Source organism: Euprymna scolopes, chromosome 7 (assembly GCF_053919585.1).
Source record: "Euprymna scolopes isolate OS-2025 chromosome 7, ASM5391958v1, whole genome shotgun sequence".
NCBI lineage: Eukaryota > Metazoa > Mollusca > Cephalopoda > Sepiida > Sepiolidae > Euprymna > Euprymna scolopes.
In genome coordinates, this window is record NC_136488.1 from 123,953,502 (window position 1) to 123,976,574 (window position 23,073).

Genomic DNA, 23,073 nt, shown 5'->3' on the forward strand with positions numbered 1-23,073 from the left:
ATCAATCTTGGTAGTAACTGTCAGTCAAGAAAGAACCTGCACCCCAGTGTGCAGAGAGATCAACGCAGTTGATTATACACTGACAGTTGTCCTCAACAGCTCAGGCTTGCTATCTAGGCTTTTAAAAGGTTAACACATCCAGTGTGTGCAGGTTGCAAGGTGGCAAATAGTGGGAACTAAGTGACAGGTCCCCTCTGCAAATAGATTCAATTTTTACGTTTACAGCCAATACCAATGAAATGATTCAGTTTTTTGAGCTAACAAGGTGAAAGTGGGCATACGTGTAACATTTCAAGAATAAATTATTTTTTTCTAAAACAAAATTTTTGTGCATTTTGTTCCGAGTAATTTTTTTTTTTTTTTTCAGCCAACACTAATCCCCTTTCACTGGAACTAAGATAACAATTTTTCAGACAAAGGTAGAGAAGTAATGCGAAGAAACTGTTTTTGCAAAAAAATTACAAACCAACAACATCGATAATATGGATCTTTAAATTCAGTATGAACACAGAATTGTTGACAAAGAACCCCTGCAACATTCATGGTCCCTGAGAACAAACTCAGATTATATTTAGCACTAACTTATATAGAATGCAACACTAAGTGACTCCCTGGACAATCATGGCGCAACACATCTTGTTACAAAACGATTGTCAGGTTACATATTCCAAAGAAAATTACTTCTAAAAAAAAACATATCTCACTGTGAGCATACAGTAAATTCCTGTAAATAGTTTTTGTCAACATTTTCCTAGTGATCATATTTTGGCCATTATGATCTTCATCATGATTTACTTTAAAACTTTCCACTAGAAAAAGGTCTATGCTAGCATTAACAGAGACTACTTCAACACATACTTCATTTGAATTCTCAATCAGGATCTCTGGACATTTTTTTTTTTTTTTTTTTTTTTTGCATTCTCTTCCTTTAAAGATTGTAATGCTGGGTATGGGGCAGCCAAACCAGCTGCCGACATTCCCCTGTTTTTTATTGAAACCAACCGAGAGCTCTTTTTAGTATCCTCCTTGTTCCCTTAAATGCAATTGTCTGGATTTCTCTTGCACTTGGTTCACTAGGAATATTAGGTAGGACGTTCTTCTTCATAAGCCCTGTGGCACCTATAATAACTAGTATGATTGATATCTCCCGACGATTCCAGTTTCTTTTCATATCATACATGAGACGTTGATATTTAGTCTGTTTCTCTCTTTCAGCTCTGTTCAGATCTCCATCATTAGGGACACTCACTTCAACCAAGGTTGCCACTTTTTCTGACTTATTCCATATAACTAGTTTGACAGTAGCATTTTCAACGTAGGTGGCTGTAGGGATTACATGGTCATAATGTATGGTATATAAGTCATTTCTAACTGTTCTTTCAGGTTGATGTTCCCAGGACTTGCTGCTACATTGGATGTTTAATTTTTTTACAGATAGTTCAGTGGAGGTACTTACATACTCCATCATGTCTCGCTGTGTAGTAACCGTCCCCCAAAAGAACCTTGCAACTTGATACCAGACGACTCACACTTTCCAATTCTGTATGGCAAAACCTGCATTTGTTGTCATCATTGATACCTGCCATCTTCTTGAATGTGTTGGCAATCAATCTCTGATCTTGAGCAGCTATTATAATCCTTTCCTAATCGTGGTGGAGGACTACCCTCTTGAGTCATTCCAAGGAACCTTCTTTGTCTATGTATTTCTGAGAGAGTTCCCCCAGAAAATACTTTGCACGCTGATATTGGTCCCACTCTTTAAGGTTCATCTTTTGGGAGGTCTCGGTATATTTCTGCCGGCTCTTTCTTGCTATTTCCGTGGCAGGCTTTGGAATGGATTTCCAAATGTAATAAATGCTGCAATGCAAGGCGACATTGAACAGGTGCTGAGCGACTGCGTCCTCTTCTTGCGTGTAAATTCCGCCCCCTCCCCCATCTTTCCTTATATAGTAACGTGCTTGTTTTTGGGTTTTGTTTTACAATCTACAATGATTCGAAAAAGTGGTAAAAAAAATCAAATATTCAACAAATAAATGTTACTATAGGCAATAAAAGTTACTTTGCAACCTATTTGCATCATTTCTTTGGTGTTTTTAAGCAGTTTTAAATGCTTTTTATTTAATTTCAAATAATCACTCTCTTTACAGCTTTTAAATTTCCAACTGAGATGGTAGCCATCTTGGCCATTTTTTTTTTTTTTTTTTTTTTTTTCACCTCTGCCGACCTTGTTTTCTATTATCATAAATATTGGAGGGGAGGGGGAGAATTTGCCATTGCAGAAGAGTTTCGTCTGCACAAGGAAACATTTTTTTTATTTTTAGAGGGGTGGAGGTGGGGGAATCGTTTTTGTTTCTCGCTTATTTTTTTGAGGGGGGGTATTTTTTTGCCAAATTTATTGAATTTAATAACTAATCAATAGATTAACCCGACACTCTGTTTTGATTGCATTAGTGTAAACAGGGAGGTTACTGTGGCTAAGTAGTTAATGACATGGGCTGAAACTTGAGTATGCCATGTTTGAATCCAGTTTGTTCCACAGAAACACTGACAACCTTCACATGATTCCTTCTATAAGTACTCAACATCTTTCCAGAAAGATATCTGGAAAACAAATGCCAACAATAATTATTTGAATTAATACAGAATGGAACAATAAATTTGTAGCTCTAAAAAAAAAAAAAACACTACAGCTTTATTTTCAAATTTTTATTGAAAAAATCAATTCAGGTAACTTGATTATGTAGTAGAGCTGACATCTAATCAATGTAGCCACCTTCAACCTTAATCACCGCCGCGATGCAGGTCTGGAACTGGGAGCATGCCTTTTCCACAAGCACTGGTGGGAGCTCAGCGAATACTCAGCAGATGGCAACGATCAGGCTGGTTTTGGTATTGTGAGAGGTCATGTTGGTGATGTTTTCAACATATGACCAAACGAAGTAGTTCAGTGGGTTCAGATCGGGGGAGGATGGGAGCCAGTGTGAGAAGGATACAAAATTGTAGTACTTCTTCTGAAGCCAAGCCTGGGTCTCTTTGAACTCCTGGTCCGGCCACAAGTCCTGTTGCCACACCCAGAGTCTGCCAGCAGCCACCTGATTGCATCAGGGGAATCACAACACTTTTCTGCATCTCCAGGTACACTTTGGTGTTCATTTTGAAACAGATTTCGAAGATGTGAAGTGGCATGATGTAGCCCTTACTTGAAAGCACATCAAAGACCATAACCCGATGGCCGGAAACTTCGTTGAGCTGTGCCCTCAAGTGTTGAACCATCCAGATTTGCATTTTGAGAGTGCTGGCAATGGTCCTGTTGTTGTAACTTGGATTCGTAGAGAGCATGAGTTGGACAGCGGTGCATCTTCAAACTCACTCATTGAACATTGTGACACTTTCAGAAACAATAAAAAGCTCCTATCGCTCTTGGGATTTGTACACAACTGGCCAACTAGTAAATGGTCTGCAACAAAAAAGAAAACTGATTTTCATCAAACGGAAATGGAATCATGTCGTCTTTTCTGTGGCGACAATTTTATTGTTCTACCCTGTACAAAATTAATAAACTATGTTCAATAACAACAACAATCAGTGTAAACAAAATTAGAGCAAGGTTCAACGGGGAAAACTATATGTTGCTATAGTGAGAAATGCCTTTGAATGTGGCCATTTAAGATAGAGCCTTTGTTATAAAAAAAATGAATACTGTTATTTCAGAGCATGCAGGTTTTTTTCTATTTGTATCAGATCATACCATAAGTTCTGTCTGAATTTTAATTCTCTGAACTTTAATAAGTTGAAATGTCTAATAAAGTTCAGGGACCTTCTGCCATTATTAACCAGCAAAGGGTTGTGACAACAGCATATTCTTTTCATTGTTTTTACTCTTGAGTATATCTGTTAATATCTTATGTGTTTTTATAATTGACTGATGTGGTTCTCGGTCGATTGACTGTGTGTTATCACTAGGGCTGTGACAAGAGAATATTCTTATCATTGTTTGGACTCTTGAGTATATATCCGACACAGTTAATCAATCGAGAATCACATCACTCTAAATAAAAATATATAAGATATTAACTTATATATACTCAAGAGTCAAAATAATGAAAAGAATATTAGCCCTAGTTATCACTGTCAACCAAAGGAAGGAGTCTATCAGGCATGTTTGTGCAATTTGATGATGTATTGAAGTTTTACCTGGCCAATGAGAGTAGAGGACATGCGTTGCATAAAAAGAACTGATATGAGAATGATATGTAATGTGAGTCTTAGACAGGTTTAGATCCGATGACCTCAGAAGAAGATGAAATCAGAACTTTATTGTGAGACGTGTGCAGACTGATACACTGTTGAACAATTAAGGTAGCAGGATCAGTTCACAGAGGAAAAAGCCATGGGAGAAAACGATGATTTGAGAGAAAGAAGGATAAATAAAGATCTGGGCAGAGATTGGTTAGTTTGGAAGTAAATTTTTACTTGTAAAATGGATGTTAGTATTTATGATAATGATGGTATATGTATTTAGATATATTTCATTTAAAAATTAAAATTTTACTGTTGAAAACCTTTGCCTCATGACTCATCTGTAAAATGCTATGCTGCTATAGTGTAGTTATGAATTGGACCCTTGTTGATGGGTGATTCGTGCTGATGACGGGTTATACTCAGAAATCATATATGTCCATGGATATATTTTATGCATGTAAAAATATTTATTATTTTTATATTTAAATAAAATACTTAAATATTTAATAAATAAAAATAAGAAAATAAATAAAAATATGTCCTGTCAAAATGGGGGGGGGCGACGACGCAAAAACAAAAATAAAGAGGAGGTAATCTCTCTCTCTCTCTCTCTCTCTCTCTCCCCACTGCTTATGAAGTGAAAATTAAATACAAAAATAAGCAACGGTTCAAACTGTCTATATATTGCTAAAAAATAACAATAAATCTTAAAATTCAAGCTCCTCATCCTGCTTTATGAGTTTTAAAAAGATAATGCTGCATCCAAAATGGCTGTAAATATCCACTCTGCTTATAAGAGAAAATTAAAGACCAAGCAGAAGATGACTGACAAAATTCAGACATGAAGATGAAAACAGATCCGGATGTCCATATGAGTTTGATAAACAACTCCCTGTGAAACCAACAAAACTCTGCAGTAAGATTTGAAAAATTGGCAATGAAGCTTGCCTCAAATCATCTTCAGCAACATGGAAACGTTCTTCATCTTGGAAAATATATACTTCATAAATTGAAGACCTTAATTTATGGTTGATGTTTGGAAACCCTTAGCTAAGCCCATCTTTTTCTGGGCACTTTTGGGAAAGGGGTATTTTTATTTTTATTTTGTTCTTTTCATGTCATGAATCAGCCAACCACATTTCCCAAAGTCAACTTTTGCAGAATCAGTTCAGCATTGGAAAGCACTCATCATCATCATCATCATCATCCTCTTATTATACTTGCTGACTATCGTTTTTTTTTTTTTTGTTTCTCTCAACTCTGAATAGCAAGCAGTCTTTCCGGATATGCATGTAGAATGTTTTCTTCTTTTCTCTTCAAAAGTAAGTCTGCTGTTAATTTTTTTACATTCCTTTATGACCCACCCTCTTTTATTAATGAGTCTTGTTTTCTTTAAATTTTCAGCATAGAACCTGCCAACTTTCAGTATGTAAGCCAACTAAAAGATGATTTTAAAAGAAAATATCTTCTATTTGATGAATGATCAAAAGTTAATTTTACAAATATTTTTTTACTAGCAGGGAGACCCAATGTTGTCCGGGATTCACACTCCCATATTTTTATTGTCATTGAAATTGCTCATTTTTCGATCAAATCGATTGTCTGTTCTAGTTAGGGACCCATTGCAGTGCACTGGGAGAAAGCTTCACATGCCTCTCTGCAGTGACTTAGTCCACAATACATTGTAGTCTACATTGCACTGTAGAGAATCTACTGTTTTTATAAAATTATTTTATATATAATGGCTTGAATTAAAGTTTAAAATGCAAAAGTCAAGTATCATGCTTCAATTGTGCTCTAAACAGAAACATTCATTTTAAACGTGCCCCTGCTATACAAAAGAACCGACTGTGGATTTTATATGTTGGGCCTTTCGATTTTTCTGGTAATAAAATTTCTCAAATGCGTTTGTGATATTGGGTTGTGTAAGATATTAACTTTGGTCAAAATCGTCCATTTCTTCTTTCATCAGATTATTTCAATTATTGATACTTATTGAAGACATTCCGATACAAAACCTAAGAACACTACCAGATACATAAAGTATCTTTGTATGTAATTTCATAAAAATCGGCTCAGCCGTTTTTGAGTTCATAGGGAACAAATTCTCACACACACAAAATTCCTTTTATATAATAGCAGATAGATAGATGAATATTACTAAAAATAAATTGGTATTGTTTTAAGATACCAGAAAATAGTTGTACAATTGATCATTTAGTAATCTTGACAATTTTTTTCAAAGAAGATAAATACTAATATCAAGTTTTGTGTATTAATTATTTTTTTTTTGCACATTTGATATATTTCATACATTTTTTAAAAAACTGTATGCATCTTTAAAAATGTTATGATCCATGATATTTTTTTTTTACATATTGAAAAAAATTTTATTTCAGAATTCAAATCACTTTGGAAAAATGATATAACAACAAAAAAAACATACTGTTTCAAATTTTTTTTTTTATTTATCATCAAAAACATACAAAAATATTTGTCCCAAATTAGAGATAATTTGCTTGATTAAATAAGGAAGGAATATTTAAAAGAGAAAACCCCAAATTTGTAAATTTTGTCAGTCTGCTGACTGACCAAAAAAAAAAAAAAAAAAAAAAAAAATCCCATAAAATGAATAGTGAACAAGGTTATTCCTATAACAAACCAATATATCTAACATTTGCAGCTTTTGTTTTTTTTATTGGAATCCAGTAAACATATCTTTCTAGCTACTAACACTTCACTCCCATTTTAACTTTTAAACGAATAGGGCAGAGGGGGGGGCTATTTTTTGAATAAGCAAAGCTGTTTATTTGAAAAAAACAAAACAAACAAACTTAAAGATTATTACATGAAACTTATTTAATTAATTGGAATTCATTTTAGGATGAGTAATTTGTATTATCCATTTATTTATTAACCACCTGACGAAGGCCAGAGGAATAGTTGGTCGAAAGGTTGTGAAACAACAACTAAAAGATGAGGATAATAGTCCGCAATAAATAAATGACTAAATAATACATGAAACTTGTACAAAATATATAAAATTAACGAGAAAATTTGCCTGCAGAAATAGCAGGATGAACTGTTTTAATGTTTTTTTTCTTTTTATTTAATAATGGCAAAAAAAAATAATGATCAAAATTCAATTGAACTTTTTACAGTACACTCACACTTATAATCCAAATGTAATTTATGATATAATGCAGAAATTCAGTTGAAAATTTTTCATTGGCTAAAATCCCGTTCCGAGATGAAATTTTCTGAGCAATGAGCATGAAATGTTAATAGCTAAAAGATTTCTGCTGACTGACCAAAAATTTTGCCTCCCACAAAATATCCCAAAAAGTAGATCTCTTGGCCTGTTATTGAAATGGCCTTAACAGTGAAACATTTTCAAATCTAAGAATATGTACATTAATACTAACAGCATAGAGCATTGATTATTAACACTCATAAGATTAGATGACTGGAATACTGAAATTCTTGTTTATTGTATCTGAGGCGTTTGTTTTTTTGTTTTTTTGAGTTGATTTGAAAGAATTTCCAATTTTTTTTTACCTGTGATTTTATGCTCGATCACTGGCATGATGGCTGTAAAATAAAACTAAATCAAAGCAGATCTACACCAAAACCCCCTTACTCTCTTAGAGCAACTAGTTTATATATATATATATATATATATATATATATATATATATATATGTTGATTTTAAATTTTTACTCCCACACACAATTATTTCAAAAGCTCTAAATATAATAAGGTAATAAGCTCAGTTTTTTGTTTTAAAACTTTTTTTTTTATCGGATGCTCATTTCACATTTTTCTTGTTTTTAATGAAGGCAAGTCCACCCTAAAACGTTTCACCAACTATTTTTTTTTTTTTTTTTTTAAATAAAGTATCATAAGAAAATAAATGAATATCCCAAAAAAAAAAAAAAAAAAAAAAGCTATGAAAAAATTATTTTGTCTTAAAAAAAATTTTTGTTTATTCATAAAAACAAATTGAAGCAGTTTTCCATTTTCAAATTTATCATCATATCATATGAATCCAAAGATTCTATTGTTTGCATTGGTTTCCCCGATATTTTCCTAGAAAAACATTGGGAATTAATGGGAGGGACCACATGAAGGTTGCCAACATCCTAAATGAAAGTGAATTTTTGTGGAAGGAATTCGGACTTTGATGGTTTTTTTTTGTTTAGCATTTGACTTTGGCTTCATCGAAAACAAGAAAAAAAATATTTTAATATGATAAAAACAATCATATAATAAATAAATAAATGTTTCAAATAAAAAAGAATTAGAAATTATTACTCTATTTGTGTGCATTTAGGCAGCGTGTTTTTATTCAAGAAAAATGTTATTGAATAATGTTTTCATTTACTGAGATTAAATTTTGATAATTTTTTTTTTCAACATTTGCATTTTTTTAATGTCTTGATTAAACTGTACAAGTACCGATCACTTAATACAAAAGAACATGATTTCATTGATTTATAAGATTCAAATAAGACTTAGCACAAAAAAAGCCCCAAAAATTGATTTTAAGCATATATCCACTAAACAAGAATACTTAATATTTCCTAGTTAATATTTTTTTTAATTCCCCCAGGAAATGAAGCCTGCTAGTATATATATATAATTGTATTAGTTGCTATATGTGTAAGGGGATATTGCTGAATAGCAATGATTTGAGCATATATATAATAGAATAAATCCCTAAGTAGCAGTTTTCTTGTTTTGCGTTCATCAAACTTATAATGATGAATACAAGCTGAAAAACTGGCACGATCTGCTGTTAATTCTATGTCTTTGCCCTTCAAACAAATCCATTTATATCATTCCTCCACCTCACATCTTCGTGGGTTGAGCACTATGGTAAGAGAAAAAAAACAAAAAAAACCCTCAAAATTTCCCTTTCTTGTGGCTTGGAAAAATTTGGTGATTAGAATCTTCAAATGTCAAAAAACACCAGAGTTTCAATCTGTCTAGCTACAGTGAAGAACTGAAACAATTTATCTGTGGGTGACGTGTGCGTGTGTGTGTGTAAATATAAATAAAGATGGAATAACAAAAGCTGAATATTAGAACAACATAAGTCATATGGAAAGAGTTGCCTCTTTATTTGGGTGCTTATCAAAGAGGTGAAACATCAATTCTTTCAATATGTCTTATGCAACGATTTTTATTCTCATATTCAGTCTTCATTAATCCCTTATTCCATTGGATTCCCATCCTTACAAGCTAAAATCAAATATTTACGATGAGAGTTATGCAATGAGTAATCCAGGATAACTACTATAGACTACTGATGTTGCTGTAATAAAATGTTTTCAGCAGCTATTTTTATTATTTTATTAGTTTTTTATTTTTAAAGACGGTGAGAGTAGGGAAATGTACAATTCTTTTATCTGATTGAACAGGATGTCTATTCAGTGAGTTAAAGAAAAAAAAATGCACAAAATAAAAAAATAATTAAGACAAAAATGGTTAATTTTTTAAAACATGATGGCTTTGTGTATTGTTGTTACATTTATTGTAAAAAAAAAATTTTTTTTTTTTTTTACAATTTTTTTAGTTTTTTATGCAGGTTTTAATTTTGTTCAAAGTTGAAAAAAAAAAAAAACCCACAGATATAGGGAATGTTTTTTATAATATCTTGGACAAGATGTTAATCAGAATGGAGTAACTCAAAATAAAAACAAAACCCGAAAAATTTCCCCACAAGCAAATGATAAAAATAAAGTTATGAATAATAACCAACCATAAACAAAACATATAACATCAAAACCAAACAATTTAAATTAAAAATAAATAGACCGCAAACAAATGAAAATAAAATTAAAATGTCCCCTCTCTCTTCAACAAAACCAACATCAAAATTAAAATGGAGAGGGGGGTACCCTGAAAATCTTTGTTACTGTAAACATGTCAACCAGTTTTTAGTTTATCAATATATTAAAATGGCTGACTTGTGTTGTGAAACCAAAGAAAAGCAGCAATTTTCTTATGCACCCATACCACATCATAGTCTGAGGAAAGAAATACAAAAGAGATTTTTAAATGCACCTCAGAATAAAAATAAAAATGTTAATATGAAAAAAGAAAGAATGCACAGCAAATACCTCAACTCAATAAATGCATTTTACCATTTAAAAAAAAAAAAGAAAAGAAAGAAAAAAAATGGAATGCAAAATCTTTTTTTAATCATCTAAATTGACAATGAAATTGGTTTTAGAAATTGTTTCCAAATTATTCATTCTTATGTAAAATTATGTTTTAGTGAAAAAACAAAAAACGTTTGATCAAAAACAGTAATTTATAGAAAGTTGAATGGCCGACTACAAGTTAAACTAGCCAGAAATGGAGATTAAACTTATCTTCCTTTTCATTAATGCTCGAATTATTAAATTAATTTGAAGTAGAAAAGTGATTCTCCCTTCATAAATAGGGAAGAGGGGGCTTTTCATAATCAGTTACACATTTTTTTAAGTTTAGATGTCATTATGAAAAAAAAAAAAAAAAAATTAAAACATTTATAGGAGGGAGGTAAGTTTTCCATTTCAAAATTATATATCTTTATAAATTTCAAAAATTAATTTAATGGGGCTTTTATAAAGAGCGAGATAACTCTAATCCCTATTTCCAGTAAGTTTAACTTTTAGCTTGACAATGTTTGTACAAAGTAAACATTATTTAACATCTCTCGGGTACAATTCAACTAGTAATAGATTTTTTATTTTTAATATATTTTTTTTACCCTAAAGCACGATTTTAAGTGATAAGTTGTTTTGATGATTAAATCAGGATTTAATCAAGCTCATGTTATCCAAATTATAATTAAGGTCTGATCAATTACTAATCACATTTAAATGGGGGAGGGGAGATACATAGCGTCATCTTTTTTTTTTTTTTTAAACTTGTTTATTTAATGCATCTGCATTAAGAGGATTTTTGAATTAATGGCAGAAATTCACATCCAATCACCCAATCACTAAAATATTTTTTGGGGTTTACTATCGATTAGGCACTAAAGTTCATGATTATTGAAAGGAAAAAAGTTTAGGGTTATTGTCAAAAGAAAATTATTTTAATCAATTTCTCACCTTTTTGAAAGTGGGTCTCATTTTTAGCATTAATTCATTATAAAATGAGAGGTCTATTACTGGCGATGAAGTTTTCTTATTATCTCAATCTTAATCTAATAAATAAAGAAAAGTCAGTCCTATTATCATTTACTTGGCATTCTTCTTACAAAATCAATATTTGATTCTGATTTGTGTTTTTCTTATGGATCACTACAGCATGTTAAGAAGAATAAAATGTAATTTGATTTATTTTCTTTCCAGAAAATACTTTGTCCCGGTTGGAATTATTTTCAAAGAGCTACACTTTTTTTTATAAAAGAAATATGACATAACTCTGCATTTGTCTATACTTGCTTTTGATTGTAACAAAAGGAATATGCTTGAAAAATACAAATAATTGAAGAAAGAAAAGCAAAACAAGTTGCAAGTACTAAAAGCTGCTTTCCCAAGTTTTACTCTTAGATTAAAAAATGCTCATAAAAAGAAAATAAACAAAATGACATAAGAATTTTATAATGTACTTATGCCCTAGGTATAAATAAAAGTACACAAAAAACTATGCAAATTCGTTGCGAGTCGTATCTTGCGCTTGGTGTGGATTGTGAATTCACGTGACTTATTTTTTGCCATCTCTTCTGATCCAGGATAAGTTAGTTGATGGACGCCCAACTGTTGAGACATGTCCAATTAAAAACATTTTCTTTCCACCTTCTTAGCTTTGTCTCTTTTGCCTTCTAACATACCCTCATCACCAAAATCATAACTATAGTCTTTTAAACAAGAAAAAATGCATTTTAATGACAAAATATCTCATCTGCCATTTTCTGCTTACATTAAGATCAATGAATAATAGACATGATTGAAATTTTAATTAAAACAAGTTTTATTTAATACTACCATCTAGAAATAGTTTACTGATCAAATTTTATTTTATTTTCTAAAAACAAAAGTGCTAGACAAGTTTGCATAAATTTTGGTGTACAGCCTTTTTACAGGTATGTATACAAAGTTTTTGTGCAATTATCATTTTTTAATATTAGCACCAAAGTATGTATTAAATACAGCTCGCTCATTACAAATCAATCTTTTACTTTCAAATTGGAAATAGTAAGAAATCTGCTAAACAAGAGAAAAGCATAAAAATCGACATTTCACAACCCATACTAATAAGCTCTCATTTTACAATGAATTAACATTGAATTTATATCCCCCATCCTCTAAAAGGTAAGAAAGTTATTAAAAATATGTGTGTGCATAGATATATATATATGTTAATTGTTATTGTTTTTATATAATATATAATCAGTGTATATAAAATTTTGCCAAAGCTGACAAAATTACATATTACTAAGAAAAACTAATTGGAGGATTATAAATAAACTGAAGGCCTATAAAAGTAGAAATGATATGAAAAAAAAAAAATAAATAAAATAAAATCGTGTAACTGGTAAAATTATATGCATACCCTATCTTTCCCCCAAAACCACATTTACTAACAAAGCAAATGATTTGAATGTGGGGAAAATACCTTCTGTGGATGATAGGGTTTAGGACACCATGAGAAGCAAGCAGAAACTTAAAAAAAAAAAAAAAAAAATTAAATTAAAAAAAAAAACAATGCATAGGGGCCTTAAGAAAATTCCAGATTGATTCTCATACATACATTCAAGTACTGAAGAAATTGAAATGCGATAACAATAAAAAAATTGGTTGATGAAAAATTATTTTAAGGCAAATATATTTTCAAATTTTGTTAGACAGTCTGGACTTCAAGATCATTTTTATAACTAATTACCAGATTATGTCTAAATCTAGTAATATTGTTTGAAAAAAAAAAAAATCCAGCAATAATATTTTCAATGAAAAAAAAATACCCAACAATAATATTTTCAATAAAAAAAGGATTAAAAAAGGCCTCGCTGCAATATGGGATCAATCAAACATTGACCAAAAAAAAGTTTTTTTTTTGAAGAGTTCATGAGAAAGGCAGAATAATTATTACAATTCATTTAATAAGAAAAAGAAAAGTGAAAATCTTTTTCTGAATAAAATCCTTTTGTTTATGACTAATTTAAAGCTGGCTCATAATGAAGTGTAGAAAATATATTAGCTTTAATTAAACTATTTTTGCATGACACCTAACAAGTTGGGCATAGTCTTAGGCCCACTCACCAAATCTGATAGATTAGAGTGTAATATTTTAGCATCATAAGTAAAAGAATTCCAAGCAACTTAAATTCTGCATTAGTTATTTAAAATTTGTCACTTTCAGTAAATGGACACTGGTAGCAAAAATATTCACTGAAGTTTGACACAACCTTCACTCTCAAAAGAATTTCATTCAGAGAGTAGCCATCTTGGATTAGGTCTAGTTAGGTCTAAATGGCAATGGCTTCTATATATATATATATATATATATATATATATATATTTTTTTTTTTACAAAGAATATGGCAAAACTTTTTTTAAACTTTCATCTAAAAAAAAATAAAAACACAAAAAAAAAACCAATAAAATTCACGAAAATTAATGAAATAAGCATCTAAAAAAGAATCTGTAGTGCTTATCCAGAATTTCCCTACATTAAAAAGTGAAAATCAAGAAAAATTTGTAGGATACTTGTAACAAAATTAAAATATCATATTCCAAAAATCACAAATTGATCAAATAGTTTTATTTTTAAATGAAAAAAAAAAAAAAGATTTTATGAGCATTCAAGAAGTAACTGTCTCACCTGCCATTTTGAAACAAAATTTTCAAAACTAAGGAGGGTAACTCAACAATAATTCATACTTATAAGATTTATGTTGTAATGCCTATGAATTCTAATTAATCATTTAAAAATAATTTTATTTATAAAAATAAAATACTTGATCAATTTATATGATTTTTGGAAGATGATATTTTCGTTTTGTCATGTGCACAGGCATCATGCAGATTTTTCTTCATTTTTATTTTTTTTAAAGATAGGGGTAATTTTGGACAAGAACCAAAACTTTTTTTATTATTATTAAATAGCTTTAGTGATGCCAAGTAAATATAGCTTATTAGAAAATAAAAGGAAAATGAATCAATTTTTGTTAATGAGGCTGTGATTTTGTAAACATAAAAAATGTCAGTCAGTTCAATAAGACACATGTAAGAATTATTTTTATTATTTTTGTGACCTTAAAAAACTGTTTTAATGTCTTGCCTATCTTCTGATGAATCTTGTTTAATTATAAAACTCAGAGCCATCTCTGTACAATATGACATAGAAAAAACAACTGTAAAAACTACATATCCAACTGAGCAAATAAAAATAGATTTCTTGTATGTAACGAAATTACATTTGGAAGATCTATGGAGCGAAATTGATTGAAATCTTGATTATATAATCAAACATATATACAAACTAGAAAGAAGAAACTCAACACAACTAGTTAGCCATTTCTCATTATAATTTATTCCACTTTGCAAGGAGTGATGAGTTTTGGTTAGCAGATAAGGTTTCGGAACCCACAGCATGACTAGGTAAAATAAATTACGAGAAATGGCTAACAATTGCTGTTGAGCTTTTTATTTATCATTTTTATCTGTGTTCCGCATTGCATTGAGTTCTCCTATTCAAGATTTTCTACAGAAACTTATCTAGTCTTTATGAACTGAACACACCATATGTATATATGTATATATATGTTGTTAAACAGCACAGTATTTTCTTGTTTGACAATTTTCCGTTTTATTTTTTCCAGTTTTCGAATAATCCTTCTTGTGTTATATGTAAAATGGTGTAAAAGTGTTCCGTAGTCTGCGAGCGCTTTCGGCGTTTCCGCCATCGTCTGGCTGGTTATATAAAAAGTCGTTTTAAAATTATGTCGAATGATAAGGTCGTGTTTTAAAATTACATCGTACTATAAGATCGTTTTTGGCTTATGTGGGCTATTTATATACAAATTTATTGGACAGTTTTTTTTTTTTTTTGTTTTTTTTTATATATATATATATACATTAACAGAGACATTTTAAAATATCTGTTCTGGGCCCAACCTTCAGTAATTTTTATATGGCCAACCTGGAAAATAAAATATTCAACTCTACAAAAAAGCCTTACATTTATGTTAGATACGTTGATGATGTATTTATACTTGCCGATAATATCAAAGAGATAGAGGATTTAAGATGTACATTTCAAACTAGCTCCGTCCTTAACTTTACTTATGAGCTCAACATAAATAACAAGATACCATTTTTAGACGTCTATATTGATTCCAACAATGATGAATTTATTACTTCAGTGTTTAAAAAGCCCACATCTCTTAATTCATGTATCCTAAATTATAGAAGTGAATGCCCATTTCGTTATAAGGTAGCAATAATAAAAAAACCTTATCCAACGGGCAAAAATGATTTCATCTAGTAAAACAATCTTCTACAGTGAATTAAGAAACATAAAACAGGTACTGATAAATAATCATTTTCCAAACTTTCTAGTGGATAAAGAAATTAAATTGTTTATTAACAATTTAAGTCATGCTGCTGGTAGGGAAAGGGATAATAATCCGTCACCCATAAATATATTTTACTGTAACCAGTTGCATAAAAACTATCACATAGACGAAAGGGTCTTAAAAGACATAATTCGACGATACGTATCTCCCAGCAGCGGTAGAGGGTTGAAGTTCATTATCTATTATAAAAAACAGAAAACGACTAATCTCGTAATTAATAACAATATTTTGCAAGCGGACAAAGTGTTGGAAAAGAACAATGTAATTTATCAATTTAATTGCCCAATAGGAGAGTGTATCTCTAACTGTTCCTCTTACATTGGTCATACTACCAACACGTTGTCCCGTAGACTAACGCTTCATCTTTCCGATACTAGCTCTATCGCGCAACATTTTATAAAACATGGCTGCCAGCATTCTCAATTTAGAAACATCATGGTAGAAAATACCAAAATTTTACAAACAGACTCTAACGTTAGGAGACTGAAGGTGTTGGAGGCATTGTATATAAAAGTGAGACAACCCAAAATAAACAATATAAATTATGAATCCAGCAAAAATATTTTAAAAATGCCTCTGTTAATGTATATATAAAAAAAACAAAAAAACTGTCCAATAAATTTGTATATAAATAGTCAAAAACGATCTTATAGTACGATGTAATTTTAAAACACGACCTTATCATTCGACGTAATTTTAAAACGACTTTTTATATAACCAGCCAGACGATGGCGGAAACGCCGAAAGCGCTCGCAGACTACGGAACACTTTTACACCATTTTACATATAACACACGAAGGATTATTCGAAAACTGGAAAAAATAAAACGGAAAATTGTCAAACAAGAAAATGCTGTGCTGTTTAACAACATATGCTTAAAGGAGAATATGCTGCCTAAATATACACAATGTATATATATATATATATATATATATAGACACATACACGGACCTAACACACCATATATATTAGGTTGGTGCAAAAATAATGTTTTTATATATTTGAACATCAAAAAACATAATTTTTGGACCAACCTAATATATGAGAATGAGTTATTTGGTTCAATGTATTATATAACAATAAAGACCAATGTATATAAACACTTCATTCTGAGAAAGCAATTCGTTAATCTTGAAAATTAAAAAAAAAAAGATTTTCCTTTTTTTTCGACTTATTTTGTTCGATAAGTCATGGTACATCTTCTTTTGCAATTACTTCTATACATTTACAACTTCTGGCAAAGTGTGAAAAGAGACAATAGTTAAAAAAAATTTTTCATTTGTTTTTTTTTTGTGTATAAAAATCTAAACCCAAAATTGAGATCTTTTTGATTCCCAGAAAACCATTCTTTCCATGTACAAAAAAAAAAAAAAAAAAAAATCGCCCTGAAAATAACTTCTTTTCAGACATGACTTACTGTCAGAATCTTCCATTTACAGTGGCTATCTAGAACAAATCATTCTAGAATGTCTCCAGAAAAAAATGACCTCTCTCTCTCTCTCTCTCTCTCTCTCTATATATATATATATATATATATATATATATAAAGAGAGAGAGAGAGAGAGAGAGAGGTCATTTTTTCTAGGGACATGTTAATTGCTTTTAGGCATAAAGAAATATCTTTTCAGTTTAAGACCTATGGTTAAAATTAAAAAAAACAAAAATCGGAGGTATTTCAAAGTTGATGAAGTGCTTACATAAAGCTAAAACTAAATATAACTCACATTACTCAACTTTACAGCTGTGCTCCAAAATTCATAATGTTTAGTTAATTAGTTTAAGAGTTTATCCCAAACAAACCTATGTAAAGCTAAGCTAAGTGGATGATTATAGTTGAGGGCGGCCCAAAGGCTCCCCCTTCATTAGCTGCTACACCAAGATGTAGGGAAGGGCACTACTCTATTCTCAGGATTACTCCACTTACCCTTGCTCCTCCCCTTACAACGCAGAATGTTTAGCAAGAGAGCATCAAGTACCAGTTTTTAAGTCTTTGATATGATTCGACTAAACATTGAATCTCAATCTCAAAGCTCATTTGCAAAGACTCTTACCATGATGCTATATCTAAACATATATGAATATATATAGACATATCTAAACATGTATAAATGATTAACGTCTCACTTCAGCTGATACTCCTTTAATAGTCAGAAAAAAGACATTTGTTTTCCAGAAACATTTTACTCTTAACCATGGCTTTTTTTAAGTTCCTTAACCACCAACAATTACTGAAATACTTTATGACAATTTATTTCTGTGATTCATATATATGTTTATATATATGTTTATATGTATTTATCCTTTTGGTTGTCTGACAATTTCTACTGATGAGTCTTCATATGGTTGTCTGATCCGAGATTCAGATGGTCTATCACAAGTAGAACACGGGACTGTTAAGAGGACATGCATCTGTTTTTAATGAATTTGATGAATATCTTCATCACATTCATTTGTGTATGCAAGCATAAACTTTATAAGATTCATCTTATATAATAAAGATTTCGTCTGTCTGCCAATATTTTTAAAGCATAATAAATACGTTGCAAAATTTGTCACCTTTCAAAATATCAGATCTTAATTACTTTTAGAAATGATGAATAATAGCAAAAAAAAAAAAAATCCCAACAAATAAAGTGGATACCAAGACTGGAAATAAGAACATTAAAAATTTCAGTCTGAGATTCTACCAACTGACCTAATTAGATTTTCTTAAATAGAGCTTAAAACATTACCTTAACAAAATACTTATAGCTTTGACATGATGCCATAGATTTAAGATTTGCATCAGGTTTCATTTTTCACCAAGACAATCATAAGTCACATTTATTTATTTTTTATTTACTTGTTCATTTTTAATAATAATAATAACAACTTTTTTAATTAATAATAACTTATTGATTATATATGTTTTTTTTTTTTCAATTATAGTTCAATCTTTGTCTATACCAATCCTTTTAGTTTAGAAGTTCAATGTTAATTAAACATAGAGCATATATAAAATAATAACAGTATAGCTACATTCCAAGTTCCAAATATTTAATTTATTTAATGGATTCCAAAATGACAGCCAAAGTAAACACACTATAGAATTTCATTTTTTAGACATTAAGTTGTCATGCATAATTCTTTCTAAGTGAAAAAAAAATTCTATTTTTTTTCTGAAGAATATGCTCATGAAAAGATTCAATATTGACATAATAATAATTTGATTGTTTCTGTGTAACAAAACAGATGTGTAAAAAAATTTGCCCAAAATTTTTAAATGCTGAAAAAATTTGATAAGAAAAATAAATATTTGGAACATGTTTTCGTCAAATCCATGGATAGTACGATCTCTTCAGGCCAGCACTGGAGATTATATATATATATATATATATATACACACACACACCTAATGTTGGCGTAAAGAAAAGATTTTAGCCTGAAGAGGTCTGGCTATCCATCGATTTGACCAAAATGTTAAAATGTTTGCAAATGTGCAGCCAAATAATGTTACTATAAATAGCATGCTTTATACTAATAATTTTATATTTTATAATAATTATTATCATAATGAAGATTTGATGACAGCCTGTGACAGAAACTATGTCACATTTCTCAAGCATTTTGCTTTATTTTGAAACCGAGAATTATCACCACATTTTAATGTTACCATTACTTTCTATATAGAGATAGATTTAATTCATTACAACTGTCATTAACATATATAAATATATAAATGCATGAAATGTTTCTATTCTAACATGTAAAGTTATCTTGTTAAACTTCCAAAGGCAGACCTAAATAGCATTTAAGCTGACAAATTAAGCTTTACTTCTGACAAGCGAATTTTCATTAATTATTCTTGTGACAGGTTATCGGCAATATAACATATGTCACTAGGGGAAAAAATGACTTCATCCAACTAAAACAGACCAAGGGTAACATGAAACATTTTTAAATAATCACTTAAAAATAAAAATAAACTAAGGGGGATAACACACTTTTGTGGTTGAAGAATATAATAGTTTTCTGCCTTATAACTAACAGTTTATTTCTTTTCCGATTTAATTTTAAAAATGTACAAACAAATAAAATTAAAAACTAAAATGACATCACTAAGCAATGGCAGATAGGTACAGTTTATTATATATATATATATATATTTTTTTTTTTATTACATTTTCACCCCAAACAAGGCAAATTGCCACTTTGGTGTAGGGGGCTACTATCAGGGGCAACAACTACTGGGGTACTATGTAGGGATTTGGGCAGCAAGATGTCGGTTCACGTTACACTTGAACTTCTGCACGTCAGTACTGTTGGAGAAGCAGGGACCTGGAATGGAATTCCAGAGTCTAGCGGTTCTGGGGAAGAAACTATTGGAGTAAAAAGATCTTTTACATCTAGGGATCTCTACAGTGTGGGGGTGGGATTTAGCAGCCTGTCGGGTTTGTCGAGGGTGCTCACATCGTGGGGGCACAAGTGATTGCAGTTCGTCAGAGCATTCACCACTAAAATACTTGTAGAAAAGGCAGAGGGATGCAACATTTCGTCGATGGGACAGAGGCTGAAGCTTAGATGCCAGTTCAGGGCCTATCAGGTTTGCGACTCTCTTTTGAACCTTGTCAAGGTGCAAGAGACTAGAAGCAGATGCACCAGCCCAGATGTGACAGCAATACTCCATACATGGGCGAATGGTGGCCTTATAAAGGTACAGGATACTTTCGGGTGTTAGTAGTTGTCTAGCACGGTAGAGAGAGCCCACCTTTCTTGCAGCGGCCCTGGCAATGCCTTCAATGTAATTGTTCCAACTCATGTTTCCTGTGAACGTTAGGCCAAGGAGTTTGAAAAATGTACTCTCAGATAAAGAGTCGTTGGTCATTGCTATAGGTGGTAGAGAGGGTTTCTTGCAATTATTGAATGAAATAAACTGTACCTATCCGCCATATATATTTTACGTATTTAGGCAGCATGTTTTCATTTAGACAGATATTGTTAAATAGCACAGAGTGTTTTTGCTTAATCGTCTTTTGTTGTAATTTTTCCATTTTTTGTATGGTCGTTCTTATATTTCAGTTGAATTTGTTTAAGAAAGTTCCATAGTTATTTCGTCTGTCTGTTTTTTTTTTCTTGCAAGTACTTTCAACTGATTTTCTTCAGTCATCTTCAGGCAGTTTTTGATTACTGTTTTGTTTAAAATCTGAATGCTTTTATTACATTTAAGTTACTTGAAATAGTGAAATGTCTTGTGTAAAAAATACATTTTAACATGTTAAGAACGTGGCTAAAATAAATGTACAATGGTTTAAAAGTGTGATTTACAAAATGGTATGGAATTTAGTTTTTTTTTTATTTAATTAATTTATAAATTTACATCACAACATATATGTAGATATACATATCTAACTATATGTGCATATATATATTGGATGGTTATGTACCCAAGCACTTTAAAATGTTATTACTGTTTTCAAAATTTACATTGTCAATTTTTACCTGTTTAGCTCTTATATACAGTGCTTCCAGTATTTTTAGTCTTTTTACATTTGGATTCATATGAATGATTTTTGTGTTTTCAACATTTTCTAAATTGGGAATGTGGGCAGCCATGTTGCTTTAGATGTTGGCAAATCGAGCTTGTATCTGAAAGATGTAAATTGTCTGGACAATGTGTTCGCTGTATGTCCAATGTAGCTATTGGTGTTTTTGTTTTTGGAGATGCATTCTCCCAAAGGGCATTTGAATTGATAGACTACATTGGTTTTGTTGACTGATTTTGTTCTCTGGGAAGTTTTATTTTTAATTATAAGGTTAGCAGTTGTTAATTTCTTGTAGTAGATTATAAATTTGATCTTAGTATTATTGACTGGGGATATATATTCCTTAGTACCTTATCATCTGATTTAAAGTTGTGGTGTAGCTGGTTGTGATAATGAATTTATTCTATCTAAAAATGCTGGAAGCAGTGTATATAAGAGCTAAACAGCCAAAAATTAACAATATAAATTTTGAAAACAGTCATGACATGTTAAAGTGCCTGTGTACATAACCATCCAATATATATATGTGTGTGTGTGTGTGCGCGCACATATAGTTACATATGTATATCTATATATACGTTGTAATGTAAATTGATAAATTTAAAACACAAACTTTCATACCATTCCGTAAATCACACTTGTAAACCATTGTACATTTATTTTAGTCATGTTCTTAACACATTAAAAACATTTTTTTTTTTTACACACGAGACGCTTCACTATTTCAAGTAATTTAAATGTAATTTGAACTGAAGCATATAAAAGCATCCAAATTTTAAACGAAACAGTAATCAATAACTGCCTGAAGACGACTGAAGAAAATCAGTTGAAAATACTTGCACAAAAAACAAAACAAAAACAAAAACAGATGAACGAAAACGACTGCAGAACTTTCTTACACAAATTCGATTGAGATATAAGAACAACCGTACAAAAAAATGAAAAAATTACAAAAAATAGACTATTAAGCAAAAACACTCCATGCTATTAAACAATATATATATATATATATATATATATATATATATATATATATATATATATCAGGTTAAAGATATTCAAGAGTGATAACTAATGAATTTAACAAGATTATTAAGAGTGCTCAATAAAAGAAGAGCAAGATATATTTTTATTAATAATACAAAATTAATACAAATTTACATGGTTATGACACTGGACATGCTAATGTTTCGGACAAATTGTTAGTTAAAACCAAAAGTCCTCGTCAGGTGAGTTTATAAATGGCTACTTTCCACAGAAGAAACCAGTCCTCACACCTTTGATTTGAGGACTGGTTTCTTCTGTGGAAAGAAACCATTTATTAAGTCGCCTGACAAGGACTTTTGGTTTTGACAGACTATTTGTCAGAAACATTATTATGTCCAGTGTCATGACTATGTAAATTTGTTTACATCAATAAAATATATATATATATAGCTTATCATAGTAAATGGGATGTCTAGTTTACATCATGATTTAGAAAAACAAAATTGGTTTTAATAAATATTTATGCAGTATTATTGATTTTTGTTTTTTTTTTAATTTTACTGTTTTATTTTCATGCATATAAGAAACAGCTTTGTTTATTAAAAATGCATAAAAAAGAAAGATGTAATCTTTCTAATGTTAAATATTTGCATCCAGAGGACACATATGGTTGTAGAATCTATTATGTAGACAATAAATATTTGTCTTCAATCTAAATGTTTTTTTCTACACATTATATAAAC

The 23,073-nt window shown here is 30.4% G+C and overlaps 1 protein-coding gene across 2 annotated transcripts in view; it reads right to left on the minus strand.

The window, feature by feature from the left end:
- Window positions 1-9,789: 9,789 nt before the first annotated feature.
- Window positions 9,790-23,073, minus strand: part of LOC145279922 (menorin-like) — a 32,928-nt gene continuing 19,644 nt past the window's right edge. Inside the window, exon 6 of one of the 2 annotated variants that reach the window (XM_080131489.1) lies at window positions 9,790-10,275. The gene's annotated coding sequence lies outside the window, so the exon portion shown is untranslated. The remainder of the gene's footprint in view (window positions 10,276-23,073) is intronic. The other variant, XM_080131490.1, reaches the window with a different exon arrangement.